This window comes from Procambarus clarkii, chromosome 20 (assembly GCF_040958095.1).
Source record: "Procambarus clarkii isolate CNS0578487 chromosome 20, FALCON_Pclarkii_2.0, whole genome shotgun sequence".
In the NCBI taxonomy this organism is placed as follows: Eukaryota; Metazoa; Arthropoda; class Malacostraca; order Decapoda; family Cambaridae; genus Procambarus; species Procambarus clarkii.
In genome coordinates, this window is record NC_091169.1 from 44408395 (window position 1) to 44430894 (window position 22500).

The window sequence follows — 22500 nt, forward strand, 5'->3', positions numbered from 1 at the left end:
ATATATAAATATATATATATAAATATATATATATATATAAATATATATATATATAAATATATATATATATAAATATATATATATAAATATATATATATAAATATATATATATAAATATATATATATAAATATATATATATAAATATATATATATAAATATATATATAAATATATATATATAAATATATATATTAGTATATTTTGGTAGCAGTCTTTCCTGTAGACATATATTATTAAATATGACCGAAAAAGTAAGATTAATAATTCTAACGCGAATTTTCTCAATCTTTCGTACATTACGCTTCACTGTTGGAGGTAAATCAAAAATCACTTCTCCAAAATTCATTTTTATTTCTAGTCTGACGCGACACGGGCGCGTTTCGTAAAACTTATTACATTTTCAAAGACTTCACAAATACACAACTGATTAGAACTTACGTATCTCTGATTTTATATCTACATTTGAGTGAGGTGGGAGGGGTGATGTGGCATTAACACAAGACAGAACAAGAGGGGATATTAATAGGGTATTAAAAGTATCAACACAAGACAGAACAGAAACAATGGGTATTGAATAGAAGTGTTTGTAGAAAGCCTATTGGTCCATATTTCTTGATGCTTCTATATTGGAGCGGAGTCTTGAGGTGGGTAGAATATAGTTGTGCAATAATTGGCTGTTGATTGCTGGTGTTGACTTCTTGATGTGTAGTGCCTCGCAAACGTCAAGCCGCCTGCTATCGCTGTATCTATCGATGATTTCTGTGTTGTTTACTAGGATTTCTCTGGCGATGGTTTGGTTATGGGAAGAGATTATATGTTCCTTAATGGAGCCCTGTTGCTTATGCATCGTTAAACGCCTAGAAAGAGATGTTGTTGTCTTGCCTATATACTGGGTTTTTTGGAGCTTACAGTCCCCAAGTGGGCATTTGAAGGCATAGACGACGTTAGTCTCTTTTAAAGCGTTCTGTTTTGTGTCTGGAGAGTTTCTCATGAGTAGGCTGGCCGTTTTTCTGGTTTTATAGTAAATCGTCAGTTGTATCCTCTGATTTTTGTCTGTAGGGATAACGTTTCTATTAACAATATCTTTCAGGACCCTTTCCTCCGTTTTATGAGCTGTGGAAAAGAAGTTCCTGTAAAATAGCCTAATAGGGGGTATAGGTGTTGTGTTAGTTGTCTCTTCAGAGGTTGCATGGCTTTTCACTTTCCTTCTTATGATGTCTTCGATGAAACCATTGGAGAAGCCGTTATTGACTAGGACCTGCCTTACCCTACAGAGTTCTTCGTCGACTTGCTTCCATTCTGAGCTGTGGCTGAGAGCACGGTCGACGTATGCGTTAACAACACTCCTCTTGTACCTGTCAGGGCAGTCGCTGTTGGCATTTAGGCACATTCCTATGTTTCCTTAGTGTAGACTGCAGTGTGGAAACCTCCGCCCTTTTCCATGACTGTTACATCTAGAAAAGGCAGCTTCCCATCCTTTTCCGTCTCGTAAGTGAAACGCAGCACGGAACTCTGCTCAAATGCCTCCTTCAGCTCCTGCAGATGTCTGACATCAGGTACCTGTGTAAATATGTACTGGTATGTACAGGGACGCCTTAATCCGCTTGACCATCACGAGTATGTTGGGAGTATGGGTTCGAGTCACTTCTGGGGTGTGAGTTTTCAGTTGTATATAGTCCTGGGGACCATTCAGGCTTGTTTGCATTTGTGTTCCTCACGTGTGCCCCAAAGAATGAGGTGATTTGATAAAATGCTATGCCCAAGATTACCATCCGAGTGCCGGCGGGGAAGTGGTTCATATAGCCTCGGCTATCACTTCCTTTTGTCCGGTCGTGATGGTCAAGCGGATTAAGGCGTCCCTGTACATACCAGTTGTGGGAGTATGGGTTCGAGTCACTTCTGGGGTGTGAGTTTTCAGTTGTATATAGTCCTGGGGACCATTCAGGCTTGTTTGCATTTGTGTTCCTCACGTGTGCCCCAAAGAATGAGGTGATTTGATAAAATGCTATGCCCAAGATTACCATCCGAGTGCCGGCGGGGAAGTGGTTCATATAGCCTCGGCTATCACTTCCTTTTGTCCGGTCGTGATGGTCAAGCGGATTAAGGCGTCCCTGTACATACCAGTTGTGGGAGTATGGGTTCGAGTCACTTCTGGGGTGTGAGTTTTCAGTTGTATATAGTCCTGGGGACCATTCAGGCTTGTTTGCATATATATATATATATATATATATATATATATATATATATATATATATATATATATATATATATATATATATATATAATAAATATAACCGAAAAAGTAAGATTAATAATTCTAACACGAATTTTCTCTGTTTCTTATATTTCTTTTCACTGTTGATGGTAACTGAAAAATCAATTCTCCAAAATTCATTTTTTATTTTTTATTTCTAGTCTGACGCGACACTTGAACGCTTAAATCATACACACATACACAATATATATATATATATATATATATATATATATATATATATATATATATATATATATATATATATATATATATATATACACACACACACATTTGTTGTATTTAAACTTTGTTACAAAAAAAGGAGTTACATATAGGGTACAAAGATGATTATCATAAGTTGTCGAGTTCCTCCAGCTCCTCAGATGGCGGGCAGGAACCATGGATGCAGTGTGCATTTCCCCTCTGTATCGCCACGCTGAGGCGCTGGAAAAGGAAGCTGGCCGCTCTAGGGTCTCTTGTTGTTTCAATTAGCCTAGAACCCAGTTCCTTAAAAATACTAATGATACTCTAATCCTAGACGCCGAGTGTTTCCGAAGGAATGGGGACAAAATTGTAGTTGTGATCCAGTTCTCTGTACTTAAGGGATTTGGCTGTGAGTGGCAGCGCCACCCGGTTGTGCAACACTGAAGTCAATGTAGGTGTTGTTAGCCAGGGTTGTTATGCACATGTAGTCCCATACTGCTTGCCATTATTCCAGGGGTTCACAGTGATACCATCTGGGCGACCAACAAGAGCATCAGAGTTACGGGGCGTTAGGTAATGGGGCTCTCTCTCAGCTGGGCATCCAGCTGTGGCGAGGCTCCTCTTGATGTTAACTTTACCGCTTATATTTGCTGGGGCCGCGTTATGTGCCCACTGAGGAGTAACCAAACACCACAGTCACTCTAAACATCTATACCACCTATACGGGATACTCATGCCCATACCACCTCGTGTGGTGGCTTAATCATCAACTCATCAATTATGGAGGGACCAAGATAAAGAAGGCAGCTGCGCTCTCTGCCCTAAGATTAGGGCAGAGCCGCTGAGGAGACTTAAGTTAAATATCATCTGGCCCCCAACACGGGCCATCTGGCCTCCAACACGGGCCAACTGGCCTCCAACACGGGCCAACTGGCCTCCAACACGGGCCAACTGGCCTCCAACACGGGCCATCTGGCCTCCAACACGGGCCATCTGGCCTCCAACACGGGCCATCTGGCCTCCAACACGGGCCATCTGGCCTCCAACACGGGCCATCTGGCCTCCAACACGGGCCATCTGGCCTCCAACACGGGCCATCTGGCCTCCAACACGGGCCAACTCTCGCTACCTTAAACAAAAGTGTTAAACTCATTAACGTGGTTTCAGTTACGACTGTTGCGCACTTTTGCCTTAACTTTGCACATTGTGAGGAGGCTTCCAGAGTTGACTAAACTATCACTGTGGGATATAAAGTATTGAGTTCCCTGCTACGGCACCGAGCGCTCCAGAGCCCCCCCCCCCCACCAGGGTGCTCCAGTGGGCCCCGAACCCCCCCCCCAGGGTGCTCCAGAGGGCTCCGACCCCCCCCAGGGTGCTCCAGAGGGCCTCCCCCCCCCAGGGTATTTGTGCGCTATTGTATTTCCACACCGTGCGCGCTTGCACGAATCCGTGGTTTAATAGGGAATGTATGACAGCAAAGGAGCTGAACAAAAGGGCATGGAGGAACTTCCGTAATAACAGAACACCAGAAAGTAGAGAGAGATACCAGAGAACCAGGAACGAGTATGTTAGTGTGAGAAGAGCAGCTGAGAAAAGGTATGAAAATTATATAGCTAATAAAGCCAAGACCGAACCAAAGCTACTACACAGTCACATCAGGAGGAAGACAACAGTGAAGGAACAGGTGATGAAACTTAGGGTGGGCGAGGACAGGTACGCAGAGAATGACAAAGAGGTGTGTGAAGAACTCAACAAAAGGTTCCAGGAGGTCTTTACAATAGAACAGAGAGAAGTCACGGCGCTAGGAGAGGTGGCAGCACACCAGGTGACCTTGGAAAGGTTCGAAATTACAAGAGATGAGGTCAAGAAGCACCTATTGGAGCTGGATGTGAGAAAAGCTGTTGGGCCGGATGGAATCTCACCATGGGTATTGAAAGAGTGTGCAGGAGCATTTTGCTTGCCACTCTCCATAGTGTATAGTAGGTCACTGGAAACGGGAGACCTACCAGAAGTATGGAAGACTGCTAATGTAGTACCAATATTTAAAAAGGGTGACAGACAAGAGGCACTGAACTACAGGCCAGTGTCCTTAACTTGTATACCATGCAAGGTGATGGAGAAGATTGTGAGAAAAAACCTAGTAACACATCTGGAGAGAAGAGACTTCGTGACAACCCATCAACATGGGTTTAGGGAGGATAAATCTTGCCTTACAGGCTTGATAGAATTCTACGATCAGGTGACAAAGATTAAGCAAGAAAGAGAAGGATGGGCGGACTGCATTTTTTTGGACTGTCGGAAAGCCTTTGACACAATACCCCATAAAAGGTTGATGCATAAGCTGGAGAAACAGGCAGGAGTAACTGGTAGGGCGCTCCAGTGGATAAGGGAGTACCTAAGCAATAGGAAGCAGAGAGTTATAGTGAGGGGTGAGACCTCAGAATGGCGTGAAGTCACCAGTGGAGTCCCACAGGGCTCTGTGCTTGGACCTATCCTGTTTCTGATATACGTAAATGATCTCCCAGAGGGTATAGACTCATTCTTCTCAATGTTTGCTGACGACGCCAAAATTATGAGAAGGATTAAGACAGAGGAGGACAGCTTGAGGCTTCAAGAAAACCTGGACAAGCTGCAGGAATGGTCGAACAAATGGATGTTAGAGTTTAACCCAAGCAAATGTAATGTAATGAAGATAGGGGTAGGAAGCAGGAGACCAGATACAAGGTATCACTTGAGAGATGAAATACTTCAAGAATCAGAGAGAGAGAAAGACCTGGGGGTTGATATCACGCCAGACCTGTCCCCTGAAGCTCATATCAAGAGGATAACATCAGCAGCATATGCCAGGTTGGCAAACATAAGAACGGCCTTTAGAAACTTGTGTAAGGAATCTTTCAGAACATTATATACCACATATGTCAGACCAATCCTGGAGTATGCGGCTCCAGCATGGAGTCCATATCTAGTCAAGCATAAGACTAAACTGGAAAAGGTTCAAAGGTTTGCCACCAGACTAGTACCCGAGCTGAGAGGTATGAGCTACGAGGAGAGACTACGGGAATTGAACCTCACTTCGTTGGAAGATAGAAGAGTTAGGGGGGACATGATCACCACATTCAAGATTCTCAAGGGAATCGACAGGGTTGATAAAGACAGGCTATTTAACACAAGGGGAACACGTACAAGGGGATACAGGTGGAAACTGAGTGCCCAAATGAGCCACAGAGATATTAGAAAGAACTTTTTTAGTGTCAGAGTGGTTGACAAATGGAATGCATTAGGAAGCAATGTGGTGGAGGCTGACTCCATACACAGTTTCAAGTGTAGATATGATAGAGCCCAATAGGCTCAGGAACCTGTACACCTGTTGATTGAAGGTTGAGAGGCGGGACCAAAGAGCCAGAGCTCAACCCCCGCAAGCACAACTAGGTGAGTACACTCACGTGCGCGCTTGTACGTGCCCAACCCGCAAAGTGGAGGTCATCCTGAAATACACAATTACCATCGTGAAACTGAGTGACAATCAGTAGCATGTACCACCAACTCTCAGGCTGGATCAGAGACAGGGCCGCGGAGGCCCTAACATGGCACCCATACTGGCACTTACTGGCACTCTCTGCCACAACCACAAATATTAACACCAAATAAAACACCCAACACTTCCACAAATATGATATTCGTATCTGCCAACACATTCAGGCTATCAAAACAAACTTCATTTTATAACTGGCCTCCTAAATGAGGCAAATGCAGTGCTTTCAGCTTTAACTAAAACTTTAACTGATTACATAACTTTATGTAATCCACATAAAGGATTACTATGATAGTGAGACGTGTATTTGGAAAACATATTTTGTTAGATTTACAGGCAACACAGGCCATAGAGTGGGGGGGGGGGAGGGTAGCCCCAGCGAGCATAAGAAATATTGCCGGAACAAACGTGGACGTTTTCTATCTTCCTATCTATCCAGAAAACTGGATAGTTTTCTACAAGAAGTATCGGACCAACCGGGCTACGATGGATATATGGGCCTGCAGGCTGTGCCAAGCAAACAGCCTGTTGGACCAAGCTCACGCAAGTCAAGCCTGGCCTCGGGCCGGGCTTGGGGAGTACAAGAACTTCCAGAAACCCGGTCCAGGTACACTCCAAGTCATCTGTACTGAGCTGCTAAACACCACAGACGATATGGTGGAAGAGCTCATCATCAAAATAATACTCCTAAATGTGGTTATTGTCCTTGTATACAAGTCAGAGGCAAATCCTCAGCAGTTTATACACCAACTAATGGAAATAAAATCTTGCTCTGAAAATCTCTCTCATACAGCCCCAAACGTCATCTTGTTTGGGGACTTCAACCTACAGTACTTTAAATCGAAAAAGTGACAAATACAGTTGTATTAGAGCAAATTTCAGGAATTAGTTTAAATGAACCGTCACACACAAATATAGCAAATAGTAGAACCAACTAGAAAAGAAAATACTGAATCATATTTTCACAATGATAAAAATACTGGTTCAGTATCACCAAAAAACAGTATTTTTCACTGGTTAGAAATATAATGATTACAAATACATGTTACTCAAATCACAACCTAATTTAAGGTCAGACAAGCATGGGCAATAGACCTGTGCAGCCAGTTTCAAATCCAAATTGATTAACTGGGAACTAGTAAACCAAAACTCCCAAAATATGCTGAGAACAGCAGCAAGAAAATACAAATCTAAATCAGTGCCTTGAGAAAATAGGCTCGCTAGCACTAGAGATATGCTCAAGACACATACAGTATACCACTAAGAAAACAGAGACAAAGACGCAAATTGGAACGAACACGGCATTCCCGCTATAGGCAAATAAAACAAATCGCAGAATAACTTGAACGAACACTCCATCCCTAAGACAAGAAAGGCTATTTAGAGAAATATAAATTACCAAACTAAAGTTACTAGAATCATAATATCCACGAGAGACAGTGAGCCATTAAATATAAGACAGGAACACCAAAATTTTTCTATAAAAAATCTAGAACAAAATCTTCATCTAGAATAAAATCTTCATCTAGAACAAAGTCTTCACCTAGAACAAAGTCTTCACCTAGAACAAAGTCTTCACCTAGAACAAAATCTTCACCTAGAACAAAATCTTCACCTAGAACAAAATCTTCACCTAGAACAAAATCTTCACCTAGAACAAAATCTTCACCTAGAACAAAATCTTCACCTAGAACAAAATCTTCACCTAGAACAAAATCTTCACCTAGAACAAAATCTTCACCTAGAACAAAATCTTCACCTAGAACAAAATCTTCATCTAGCACAAGGTGCTTGCACAACTGTAATGGAGCTTTCACAGATGGAAAAAAGAATGAGTGAATTGCGATTCTGTTTTCCAGTGAACCCTTGAACACACTGAAGATCTATAATTCTAGTGAATTCTTCATAAATGTGATTACCAACATTAAATCATTTATCGGATGTCACCCTAACCGCACTGGACTTTGAAGTAGCCAGCATGCCCATGCACTCCTCACCAGGCCCAGACTCCTGGAATTCTATATTCATCAAGAATTGCTAAAAACACTACCCCAGGCCCTCAACATCTTGTGGAGACCGAGCCTAGATAAAGTTAGTGTCCTCGACATGCATAAAACAGCGCAGATCGCCCCCACTCCACAAAATAGTAAAAACGCAAAAAAGTTATACACCGATAGCACTAACATCACACACTATAACAATCCTTGAAAGAGTGCGAAGATCATAAAACGCATGGAATCAGTGTCGACATAACCCTGGACAACATGGGTTCTGCAGGCGATGAGGCACAATAACGTGGCTGAAGTTTGTTGACCAGACCACACACTAGAAAATGAAGGGACGACGACGTTTCGGCCCGTCCTGGGCCATTCTCAAGTCGACCATTCTCACAATCGATTTGAGAATGGTCCAGGACGGACCAAAACGTCGTCGTCTCTTCATTTCCTGGTGTGCGGATTGGTCAACATGGGTTCTGTACAGGGTGCTCTTGCCTATCACAGTTGTTGAACCACTATGACAGAGCCTTACCTGTCATGCAACACGAGCAAATCACTTCTATAATACACACAAATTTCGCGAAAGCTTTTGACAAGTGTGACCATGGAGTTATTGTACACTAAAGGAATTACTCGACATGTAGGAAGATGTTAAATTGCAAAACAGAACTCCCTTGTGTAATAGTTAACAAAATATAATCCGGACCATCAACTGTGAAGAGCACAGTAACCCCCCCCCCCACCACCACCCCCGCCCCCCAGGATACAGTGATTGCGCCATTACTTTTTTTTCATTCTCGTATTAGACATAGACAAAGACACAAACTATAGTACCGTAGAATTCCGTGTAGATTATTCTCACGAAAATCCAAGTGTCAACAATATAGAAGACACAGCAAACCTGTAAACTGATGTTAATCAGGGTTTCCAATGGGCCACAGAAACTATGTTCCATGACGATAAGTTCCAACTCCTCCGCTATGGAAATCAACAAAAATATCAAAACAGACCACATAAAATGCACTCAACTCTCACTATAGAACGAGTAACAATGTGAAACATTTGGTAGTAATATGGAAGATCTTACTTTTAAGGAACACAAAATAGTTGTCACAACTGGGAAATGACGAGAGGTTGTATAAACAAGAACCTTTCAAACAAGAGATACTAAACCAATGAAAGTACTTCTTAAGACACTAGTGCTCTCTAGTGTGGAAAATTGTTCCACACTAACAGCCCAATTCGAAGCTGGAGAAAATTTAAAACGAAGTTCGCCAAAAGATCTTTTATTTTTCCCGAATCCATTAAAACATTAAATTACTGGGACAGCTTGAAACTCTTACATCTCTCTTCTCTAGAGCGCAGGCAAGAGATATGATGGTAAGGGAGGGGGTGGGTGTGGGTGGGTGTGTGTACTCGCCTAGTTGTTCTTGCGGGGGTTGAGCTCTGGCTCTTTGGTCCCGCCTCTCAACCGTCAATCAACAGGTGTACAGGTTCCTGAGCCTTTTGGGCTCTATCATATCTACACTTGAAACTGTGTATAGAGTCAGCCTCCACCACATTACTTCTTAATGCATTCCATTTGTCAACCACTCTGACACTAAAAAAAGTTCTTTCTAATATCTCTGTGGCTCATTTGGGCATTTAGTTTCCACCTGTGTCCCCTTGTGTTAAATAGCCTGTCTTAATCAACCCTGTTGATTCCCTTGAGAATCTTGAATGTGGTGAACATGTCCCCCCTAACTCTTCTGTCTTCTAACGAAGTGAGGTTCAATTCCCGTAGTCTCTCCTCGTAGCTCATACCTCTCAGCTCGGGTACTAGTCTGATGGCAAACCCTTGAACCTTTTCCAGTTTAGTCTTACGCTTGACTTGATATGGACTCGATGCTGGAGCCGCATACTCCAGGATTGGTCTGACATATGTGGTATATAATGTTCTGAAAGATTCCTTACACAAGCTTCTAGAGGCAGTTCTTATGTTAGCCAACCTGGCATATGCTGCTGATGTTATCCTCTTGATATGAGCTTCAGGGGACAGGTCTGGCGTGATATCAACCCCCAGGTCTTTCTCTCTCTCTGACTCTTGAAGTATTTCATCTCCCAAGTGATACCTTGTATCTGGTCTCCTACTTCCTACTCCTATCTTCATTACATTACATTTGCTTGGGTTAAACTCTAACGGCCATTTGTTCGACAATTCCTGCAGCTTGTCCAGGTCTTCTTGAAGCCTCAAGCTGTCCTCCTGTCTTAATCCTTCTCATGTCTCTTCTTCTCATAATCTTGTGTATGTGTGTGGGGGGGGGGGGACCCGCGTGGTCCATAAGGAACGACCATGTATTCAGAAAATAATGATTTTAACAGACAAATATATCAGGTATGTCGCTTGTATATGTGTCGGGAGACCTCAACGCCAGCTGAGAGACAGTATATCAAGTTTCAAGAATAGAGTAGATAGGTATACGAGTGAGACGGGATGAATTGCATTGGTACATTGGGGGGTTGACGGGGAGGAGAAGTGCTACAATGATCCACACTTGTTATGTTCTTGTATACGAAACGTCCAGTGATTACATATTTCTGGCAAAGTCTCATTTGAGCAGATGTGGCGAGACGCCAAGTAGGAAATCAGCGCACACCTGTCCCTTACCCACCTACCCGGTAATCCACTTCGTGACACGTGTGTAAGGTAGTGATCGAGCCTTGTCACATACGGAAAGGAAGGTTACCTTGGAGGTGCTTCCGGGGCTTAGCGTCCCCGCGGCCCGGTCGTCGACCAGGCCTCTAAGGGAGGTAGGGATTATGAGTCTAGAGACAGAAGCCTGAGATTTGTACTAAGCGTTAAGAAGCATTTCAACTTCCCTTGCTGCTGCTATCACTTCACACAACATCTCTGCTGCTACGACACCCAACACCCACCCTCCCTGCTGCTGCTACGACACCCAACACCCACCCTCCCTGCTGCTGCTACGACACCCAACACCCACCCTCCCTGCTGCTGCTACGACACCCAACACCCACCCTCCCTGCTGCTGCTACGACACCCAACACCCACCCTCCCTGCTGCTGCTACGACACCCAACACCCACCCTCCCTGCTGCTGCTACCCCATACCCCCCCTTCCTCCCCCTGCTTCTGCCACCACTACCAATCCCCCTACCACCACCACCACCCCCCTCTCTGCTACCACCACTACCACACACACATCTAAACGCTGATATACCATTTACACTACAATAAAGTGTTCCTTAACCCCTCAAGACAACACTAAAGGACTTAAAACCTTGAGAGAAGAGAACATAGAGACGACAATATCCAAGTAATAACATTAAAGCCCCCCCCCCACACCCTCCATAAAAAAAATACAAATAGCCAAACAGGTGGACATTAGCCCGTGAAGAACAATGCCTATAGTGAAGGCTCTAATAACGCAAAGTTATCACGGTCCACCGTTACACGGAAATGTGCGCCGTGTGCTGTTAACACTTCAGAAGCAGAGCTCTAAAAGAGAATGGCAGAGCCCATCCCCCCAAAAAACAAATAATCATGGCACGTGTTTGAAGCCCCTGAGACATCACAAAGGACCTCCTGCAGGTTAGTGAGGTAACAGATGCCTGCAAGACCACACGCGCGTGTGCTTGGAGGCATGTTACACACACACACACACACACACACACACACACACACACACACACACACACACACACACACACACACACACACACACACACACATCCCTAGGCGGGATCCAAGAGTCAATGCTCGATCCTGCAGACACAACTAGGTGAGTACACACACACACACACACACACACACACTTAACCAGCGAGGCCAACACAAAGTCTGAAGCAAATCGCATCAGACATTTTCTGCAATAAACAGGAGGAGACAGAAGGTGTGGACGCAACTGCATGCCAGCAGCTCTTCCCCCCCCCCTGTCCACTCACGCCTCCCTCAGTCCTAACAAGCCTTGATCACATCACAAACATTTTTTTGCACGAGTAATTGGGAGATGAAGACAGGCAGACAGATAGGAAGACAAACCCACGAGTGGGAAGACAACCGAATGCAGTAGAACGGACAAACACAATCCCAGATTCCCTTTGACTACTTCTGCCGCCAAAACGTCGACACGCACAGATGAACTTCATCCAAATGCAATATCTTTTGCTGCTACGAACCCTAAGCCCAGATTCACGAAGCAGTTACGCGAGTACTTACGAACGTGTACATCTTTCCTCAATCTTTGACGGCTTTGGTTCCATTTATTAAACAGTTTGCAAGTATGAAAACTTCCCAAACAACTGTTGTTATTGTTATAAACCGCCTCCTGGGGCTTCGGAGTTCATTAACTGTTTAATAATTATACACAAAGTCGCCAAAGATTGAGAAAAGATGTTCAGGGGACATATTCACGAAGTTCCTAAGGCACGTACTTACGAACGTTTTTCTTTTTAGCATCGTCGTGGCGGCTACGTCGGGATTCAGGTAGGCATTTAAGAACAAAAATCTTCGTAAATACACCGCGTCGCCCTACGACAGCTCCAGATCAGTTGCAGCTTTACATAAACTGGATATAATTACATTTTTCTCTACTACACAAACCGGAGGATCGATTTAATGTAAACAAACATTTTTGCTGGCGAGTTTCATCAAGGAGTCCTTCATGTTACCTATAGATACGGGACGCCGGTCGGCCGAGCGGACAGCACGCTGGACTTGTGATCCTGTGGTCCCAGATTCGATTCCGGGCACCGGCGAGAAACAATGGGCAGAGTTTCTTTCACCATATGCCTCTGTTACCTAGCAGTAAAATAGGTACCTGGGTGTTAGTCAGCTGTCACGGGCTGTTTCCTGGGGGTGGAGGCCTGGTCGAGGACCGGGCCGCGGGGACACTATAAAAGCCCCGAAATCATCTCAAGATAACCTCAAGATAGCCTAGATACTTTCTCTGCTTGAAACTTGTAGTAAATGCCTTTTTTTATATTATATTTAGATTTATCACAGCACGATATTAGTCCAATAGTTATATTAGGTAAATAAACACTGGTGAACTTGAGATATCAGAGTAGGTGATGACAGGAATGCTTGGAAGCATTGACTATCACCTAATGCCTCTGTTCACCTAGCATTAAGTATAGCTATTCAGGAGTTAGATTGTTGTGAGGTTGCATTCTGTGGGGGGGGGGGGAGGGGGGCCTCGTTACAGGTCTAACATGTATATAATTAATAATAATAATAATTAATTGTGTCGTGGACAGGCAGCCACAATGTATATATACATGTTAGGCTTATATCGAGGTCCTCCACTCCCAAAGGTCAAATTACTGACCCTCTCCAAGGATGGAACTCCACAACACGCTGACTAACTCTTGGGTACCTACTTACTGCTAGGTGAACGGGTGCATTAGGTGATAGGAAATGCACCCAACCATTTCTGTCCCGCCCAGGTTTCGAACCCGGAATTCTCGATTGTGAGTCGAGAACGAACACGACTCAATGTCAAGCTACCTAACCTAGCCCAACCCAAACCATCCCAGCCTAACCTTACCCATCCCAACCCATCCTAACCTAACCCAACCGAGCCCAATACAGTAAAACCTAAGCTACTGCAGCCTAGCATAACAATATATAAATTCAATTTTAGCAAACAGAAAATGAGCTTTGTCAAATCGTCTTGTGTCCGAAACGCCCCAGTCAGACACCTTACAATATATAGACCTTCATATTCCATTAATTACAAATGTTTTTTCAGTTAATATTAAATTTTAACTTAGTCAAACCCTTATCTAACATAATTTTTGCTGCATTTTTATTCAACACTTAGTGTGTTGCAAGTTCTACAGTACTGTTTTGTTATCTGTGTGCACACTACATACTGAAGATCCTTCTTCCTATAGTCATGACCTAACAACAATGGTTTAAATTTATCATCATGTGATGAGGTCCATCACTCGACTGATTCCTCTACATGTAGCATTAAACAAATGTGTGTCCAAGACCTCTTCCTCTGTTACACAATTTAGCTCTGTGTAACAATAAACCTAATTTGTTTATTAATAAATAATTGCACCTGTGAGTAAACTAAATCCTGTCAGCTGTAAAACTATTGATGCAGTTATTTAAATAAAAAATATAATGATTTCTGGTATATTCTTATCCTATCTTTTGTACTGTGTATCCAAAGAAGTGAAGAACTAAGACACGCTGCACAATTTAATAAAGGATACAAAAGAAATATAACTATTACATTACTATTACGCAGGAAATATTACTATTACATATGACAGCCACAATATGAGATCTTAATAATCCATAGTTAACATGATTTAGTAAGGATAATACTGGTAATAATACAAGCTATAATTTAAAACCTTTATTAATTTTTTTATTAAGAAGCTTAGGTATACACAGCATTGTGCCGCTACCCTATTCTATATGAAAAACAGTGTAGATCAAAAACTAGCGACAAGTTTATCTAATACTCCCATCTCACAGGATGGTTAGTAATACATGGAATCAGGGGAGAAAATACCAGCCTCAATACAAAAAACAAATCAACTCTGACTAAACAACAACTTCACAATTTTCACAAGACGTAAACACTGAATCATGGTAACATTATAATTACTCTTACCAGTTTCTACAAGACTCTTCTCTAACAATATATTTCTTTTTTAACATGCTTAGGAATACACAGCAATGTGCTGCTTCCCTATTCTGTATGAAGGACCACACAGTGTAGATAAAAAAAAACAGCTACAAGCTCCTCCAACATCCCCACCTCACAGGACGGCCAGTCATACATAAAATCAGGAGAGTACAAGAAATGTGTGGATGATCTATTAGCCTTCACTAACAAAATCTGGGTACAGCACAAGGATATCTTCCAATATTCCTGAGTGTATAAATTAACTGCAGAGCTCAAAGTACCTCATATCATTTGGTCTGAAGTCACTGATAACAGGGAGAGAATGTCCTCTCAAGTAGGACTGAAGAGAGATGTTTTCACCCAGAGGGTTATAAACCCATTGAACCGCCTATACCTTCTCAAATGCCAAAATCCAGCTAGAAAATATCATTAGGACAATTGGCGGGACTTAACAAGCCCCCGGCTTTTTGTCCTCGTCGAGGCCACTAGATAGTTAGTGGCCCTTGGGTAAATTTAGGTAAATATATACGTAAATAGATACCATCGCTTAAGTCTTTGGAGCGACAAGGGGAGCTATACACTATCTCTTAGAATTACGTAGATAAAAAAATGTAACGTTTGTTTACTAAAATGTCGGTGCCGACTGAAGTTGAAAAAACACAAGTTTTACCTCTAATTATACTAGAGTTGGTGCTTGTTTAGCAGTTTGCCCGGTTGGGGGCGGGTGTGTGTCTGCCCGCCTGTGCTGACGGAGTTACGATGGGGGTCCCTCTCCCCCCTGTCGTCTGGGCTCAGTCTGTGGGACTCGAATTCTCTGTGTGGGCCGGTTACCCGGAGATTGCGCTGGCTTGTGATTTGCTATCTGTCCCTGTGTTAATAATTTATGGGGTCGAGTTGGTAACGGCCCGTCGTGCGATAGTGAAATTCACGGAGGAGATGGTGTATCGCGATTTTCTCCGGCGATACGAGGGGCGGACATTACCTCTGCCGGATGGTGTGGGCATTGTGACCCTCTCTGATCGAAGTGGTGCCCTCACTTACGTCAGTGTGCATGGGGCTCCCTTGGCGTTTCCGGAGGGTCTGCTACGGCGGTATTTCGGCCGGTTTCGCGCAGTGGTTAGTGTGCAGGTGAACGTGGTGTCTTCCAGTCCACTTAAGGGTGTGAGGACTAACATAGCAACCCTGGGAATGAGACTCCGGGCAGATATTCCGTCCTCTGTGCGCCTTATGAGGTACAACGTTCGGGTGTTTTACTGCCGCCAGCCGCGGACGTGTTATCGTTGTGGCCTTTTGGGCCATCAGGCTGCTGACGGTTCTGTGCCTGCCATTGCGCCAGTGAATCTCTTTAGCGAGGAGGATTTTCCGCCGCTTCCTGTGGGGGATGATTCGGTGGATGTGGATGTCTCTTTGGCTGAGGAGGTGCCCTCTGTGTCAGCTGCTGCTCTGCCTGTTGCGTCCCCTGTTGTTGTCGCCTCTCCTCCGGAGGTTGTGTCCTCGCCTGGTGCTCAGCCTGCTCCGGCTGGTATCCCTGGGCCTCTTCCGACTGCCGTCTGCTTGGACCCCTCGTCTTCCAGTTCTTCCTCTGCTGTGTCTGTCCCGGTCCCTGCACCCTCGCCGTCTGTTCCGGCTGTGCTGGGAGCTGGGGTGGATCCGGCGCTTCCTCCTGTGCCTGGCCTGGTGCCCCGTGTGGTTGAGGAGGCTGCCGTACTGCGGCGTGCGTCGGTTCGTCCGGCTAGTGTTGCGTGTGTCGCTGAGTCTGCTTCCGGGTCTGATGATGAGCGGCCCAAGCTTAAGAGTTCCCGGCGTTCTTCTTCTGTGTGGGCTGACGTTGGCGACTTCGACGAGTGTCGTCCTTCCGTTGACGGTGGAGTGGCTCCGGATGTGGTGCACACTACTGTGGTGGCGGAGGTGCACTTGCCTGAGGATGCCGGTGCCGGTGTTTCGGCCTCCCCTCCTGGTCTGGTGTCCGAGGGTCCTGCTTCAGGTGCGTTGCCTGCGTCGGATGGCTCCGGTTCTTCGTGGGGGGTGGTTCCCCCTGCTGAGGTTGGTGGTGTGCAGGGTGGCCTGGTGATGGTGTTGAGAAAGGATGCTCGCTCTGGGAGTTCTGTGGCCCCTTCCTCGTTAACCGTTTCCTCGGCAGCTGTCATGCCGCCTCTTCCGTCTCCAGCAGTCTCTTCCGTGTGTCCTGCGGTCTCCATGGAGGTGCTACCATCTCATCGTCCAGCCCCTGCTCCTGTGCATGCGACGGCGAGGCAGTATCAGCAGCCCTCGTCTGCTTCTCCAGTGTCGTCTGCTTTCTCAAAGGGCGTGGATGGCGCTTCCCGGCCTCGTTATGCGACTTGCGTCAGTGACCTTAGGCATTGGCCGTTGCTGCCCGATCTGGATGTTCCTGAGTTTATGGTACCCCCTCGGCATTATCGACCTTGAAGATTTGGTCTGGGAAGCTTACAAGAGGAAGTATCCTTACGATTTTTTCCCAGAGAAGTACATTTCTCACATTGTTCCTCGCAAATGATTTCTGTGTATTCTGTGTTTCCTGTTGTGTGCATGGTTGTGGGGTGCGGTTGGGGTGTGTGTGAGAGTGGGTGGGGTGGGTTTTGTTTCCCGGTTCCTGTGTGCTCCGGTTTGTGTTGTGGGTTTCTTTGTATGGCTGGTGGGTGGGTGTGCGGTTCCTGTGCATTTGTGTGTTCGGTTGTGGATGTCGTGTGCGCTTGTTTATGTCATATTGTGTGCCCTTCAGGCTGTTGGCGTGTGCTCTTTGTTTTGTTTTACCATTTTGTTTTGTTTTACCATTTGTTATGGCAGATCTGTTTCCTTTATTGTTATTATCATTATTATTGTATGTTTCTCGCCTCTCTGTACGTGTTTGAGGTGTTAGTAGGCTGGTTTTGTGTGCATTTTGTTCTGGGGTTTTCCCCTATGTTTGTCTTCCGCTGTGTTTATATTTGTGTTATGTTTGTATGTACATTTTTGTTTTTGTGGTCAGCCCTTCTGGCTGGTCTTCTCTTGATTTGTTCCTTTGTCCGTGTACATATGTGCACTTTGTGCTTTGTACCTTTGTTCTATGTTATATTTGTTTCTGCTTTTATTGTAACTTATACGCATGCTTGCATGTAAAAAAAAAAAATTATAGTAATTTTATAAGAAAATTCGACATAAATAGGTAACAAGTGACCCCGGATGAGCTCCGATATGCCAGCGTCGAGATTAGTTACAACTTTAAGACGAAAAATTTACCTTCTCTCTGATTGGCCAAACGAAAAGCCCTAGTGACATCTAGCGAGACTTAAGTGAGGTTGCTAAAATCTTTGCAAGAACATCTTCCTGAATCGCACATAGGAACGTTCTTAGCCAATACTTAAGAACTTTTGTAGCACACTTGCTGACGAAGAAATACAAGGTGCTTCTTGAATCTAGGTCCTGGTTCATAATTACTTGCGTAACTGCTTCGTGAATCTAGCCTCCTTGCATTGGACGGGGCCTTGTATTGGACTGGGGCCAGATTCACGAAAGCATTTACGCAAGCACTTACGAACGTGTACATCTTTTCTCAATCTTTGACGGCTTTGGTTACATTTATTTAACAGTTTACAAGCATGAAAACTTCTCATTCAACTGTTATTATTGTTATAAACAGCCTCCCGGTGCTTCGGAGCTCATTAACTGTTTAATAATTGGAAACAAAGCCGCCAAAGATTGAGAAAAGATGTACAGGTTCGTAAGTGCTTTCGTGAATCTGGCCCCTGGTGATTAACGAGAACGGCGGTGTGGGCGTCATTGTTACCAGCTGTGCGTTGTCAGTCATTAACTATTGTTTTCCTTATGAGAACCTTAATTATTTGATTCCAGAGTGTTTAAGCTATTATATACTTATGTTTAGAAGTGTTTGGGAGGTGATTATCTAACTGTAGAAGTGTGGCTTTCAGGTTATGATTATTAGTGGTGGTGTAACCCGTCCTCGAATCAAGACCATTCCATCCAGCGGTCGACCCCACAAACGCATACATAAATTTTTACATGCTATTCATTCAAAATTGGAGTTTTCTCAAATATAAATTTATATTATAATATATTAGCATATTGTGCATATATAGGCATAGGTTAAGTTAGGTGTTTAGGTTCTGTTGGCGATTATTTGTATTTGTAGTACGTGGGTGAAGCATTTACAGCGTTGTGGTTCGAACAAAAGTCGTCAGTGAAGAACTTGTTCCGGAAGTGTTCGAACGAAATCAGTCGAGTCGTATGTAAACCGTTTTTCATTCAAAAACAGGGAAGTTTGGCGGGTGCATGCTATCACTTTTGGGTCTTTGCTTGGAGGACGGACTGGGTAGTGGCTACAGTTGTCAGAGCAGCTCGTGGGATGTTAGTCAGAACATTATTGAGTCAGTCACAGGAGTGGTGCTGGGTCGGCTGGTTGTGCTTGTAGTAGTATAAGTAGAGGAATTAGTGTTATTGGGGACCTGCTGCATGGGTAACAGCTTCTTCCCCGTATCAACCTACCCTGGCTTTGCGCCCTGGAGACGATACCACTCCAGACCAACAACCAGAGCGCAACTCCATAGTCTCCTGAGACTGATGGATGTCTGCTACTTCCATTGTTTAGGGTCTGGGTGTTGATTGGAGTATGGTAATTCATGGTATTAAGTGCTAAGCCTTTTTCCTTTTACATAGTAAAAGTGGTCATTAGTTCATAATTAATTCCTAAGTAAGTACGTTTGTACTCTGTCATTATTTCTTGTGATATATTATTTGTGTTGCTGCCACAGAGTAAACTGGTGTTCTTATCTTACACAGTTGTTTTACTTAATGAATTTGACCTTTGATGGACAAACGAGAGTATGACTAACTGTGACGGGAACACGAGCCTTGTTTAGATCCGTGGCGTGTAACATCTGCATCACACACACACACACACACACACGCACACACGCACACACCAATAATAAAACACTAAAACCTTTGCCAAACAGACACACAGGTGCCTGAACTGTTACCCACGGACCTGGTATTCCACGCCTAAAAGGAGTGATTACCTTCTCTGTTCACCACCATATCAGACCCAACAGGAGTACAGTCTTGTGTACATGTATCCACCAGGGTGGCACAGGTCTTAATTTTTCTTCTGAAACGCAGTGACCACGGGAAGAGGGGGAGGAAGAGAGGAGGGGTAGAAATAATCTGGATTTCAATTAATAATTTAATTACTGAATTCCTGTAGTGTCTTGAGGGTGTGTGGGTGTGTGTGTACTTACCTAAATGTGCTTGCAGGGGTTGAGCTCTGGCTCTTTGGTCCCGCCTCTCAACTGTTAATCAATCACTGTGTGTGCCAGAGAGGGGGCGAGTACCGAGGCCTCTGGAGCAGGGAATCCAGCACAACACTTCTGGTAATGACTGCCGGCCAGAGAGCCTCTCTCTCAGCCTTCCTTGCTCGCCACTCTTGTGTGTGTGCACACAGTATATATACACTAGAATTTTGAGATTTAGTTTTCGAGTTTTTTTTCAGTTTGTGTGTGTGTAATTACCTAAGTGTAATTACCTAAGTGTAATTACCCAAGTGTAGTTACAGGATGAGAGCTACGCTCGTGGTGTAGCGTCTTCCCAGCACTCTTTGTCATATAACGCTTTGAAACTACTGATGGTCTTGGCCTCCACCACCTTCTCACCTAACTTGTTCCAACCGTCTACCACTGTGTGTGTGTGTGTGTGTGTGTGTGTGTGTGTGTGTGTGTGTGTGTGTGTGTGTGTGTGTGTGTGTGTGTGTGTGTGTGTGTGTGTGTGTACTCACCTATTTGTACTCACCTATTTGTGCTTGCGGGGGTTGAGCTTTGGCTCTTTGGTCCCGCCTCTCAACTGTCAATCAACTGGTGTACAGATTCCTGAGCCTACTGGGCTCTATCATATCTACATTTAAAACTGTGTATGGAGTCAGCCTCCACCACATCACTGCCTAATGCATTCCATCCGTTAACTACTCTGACACTAAAAAAGTTCCTTCTAACGTCTCTGTGGCTCATGTGAGTACTCAGTTTCCACCTGTGTCCCCTTGTTCGCGTCCCACCAGTGTTGAATAGTTTATCTTTGTTTACCCGGTCGATTCCTCTGAGGATTTTGTAGGTTGTGATCATGTCTCCCCTTACTCTTCTGTCTTCCAGTGTCGTAAGGTGCATTTCCCGCAGCCTTTCCTCGTAACTCATGCCTCTTAGTTCTGGGACTAGTCTAGTGGCATACCTTTGGACTTTTTCCAGCTTCGTCTTGTGCTTGACAAGGTACGGGCTCCATGCTGGGGCCGCATACTCCAGGATTGGTCTTACATATGTGGTGTACAAGATTCTGAATGATTCCTTACACAGGTTCCTGAACGCTGTTCTGATGTTAGCCAGCCTCGCATATGCCGCAGACGTTATTCTTTTTATGTGGGCTTCAGGAGACAGGTTTGGTGTGATATCAACTCCTAGATCTTTCTCTCTGTTCGTTTCATTAAGTACTTCATCTCCTATTCTGTATCCTGTGTTTGGCCTCCTATTTCCACCACCTAGTTTCATTACTTTGCATTTACTCGGGTTGAACTTCAACAGCCATTTGTTGGACCATTCACTCAGTCTGTCTAGGTCATCTTGTAGCCTCCTACTATCGTCCTCAGTTTCAATCCTCCTCATAATTTTTGCATCATCGGCAAACATTGAGAGAAACGATTCTATACCCTCTGGAAGATCATTTACATATATCAGAAACAGTATAGGTCCAAGGACTGACCCCTGCGGTACTCCACTCGTAACGTCTCGCCAATCTGAGACCTCACCCCTCACACTGACTCGTTGTCTCCTGTTACTTAGGTACTCCTGTATCCAACGGAGTACCTTCCCTTTCACTCCAGCCTGCATCTCCAGTTTTTTCACTAACCTCTTGTGTGGCACTGTGTCAAAGGCTTTCTGACAATCCAAAAATATGCAGTCTGCCCACCCTTCTCTTTCTTGCCTTATTTTTGTTGCCTGGTCGTAGAATTCAAGTAACCCTGTGAGGCAGGACCTGCCATCCCTGAATCCATGTTGATGCTGTGTTACAAAGTTCTTTCGCTCCAGATGTTCCACTAGCTTTCTTCGCACAATCTTCTCCATCAACTTGCATGGTATGCAGGTTAGGGACACTGGTCTGTAATTCAGTGCCTCCTGTCTATCCCCTTGTATATCGGGACTACGTTAGCTGCTTTCCAAATTTCTGGCAGTTCCCCTGTTGCCAGTGATTTGTTATACACCATGGAGAGCGGGAGGCACAGTTCTTCTGCTCCTTCCTTTAGTATCCAAGGGGAGATTCCATCTGGACCTATAGCCTTTGTCACATCCAATTCTAGTAAACACTTCCTTACTTCCCCGCTGGTAATCTCAAACTCTTCCAGTGGTTCCTGGTTAGCTATTCCCTCTCTTATCTCTGGGATTTCTCCTTGCTCCAAGGTGAAGACCTCCTGGAATTTCTTATTCAGTTCCTCACACACTTCCTTGTCGTTTGTAGTGAATCCTTCTGCCCCTAACCTTAATTTCATAACCTGTTCCTTTACTGTTGTTTTTCTCCTGATGTGGCTATGCAGCAATTTAGGCTGAGTCTTTGCCTTGCTTGCGATGTCATTTTCGTATTGTCTTTCTGCCTCTCTTCTCATCCTAACATATTCATTCCTGGCATTCTGGTATCTTTCTCTGCTCTCCAGTGTCCTGTTATTCCTATAGTTTCTCCATGCCCTTTTACTTTGCTGCTTAGCTAGCCTACATCTCTGATTAAACCATGGGTTTCTCATCTTCATTTCACTGTTTTCCTTTTGGACTGGGACAAACTTGTTTGCTGCATCCTTGCATTTTTGCGTGATGTATTC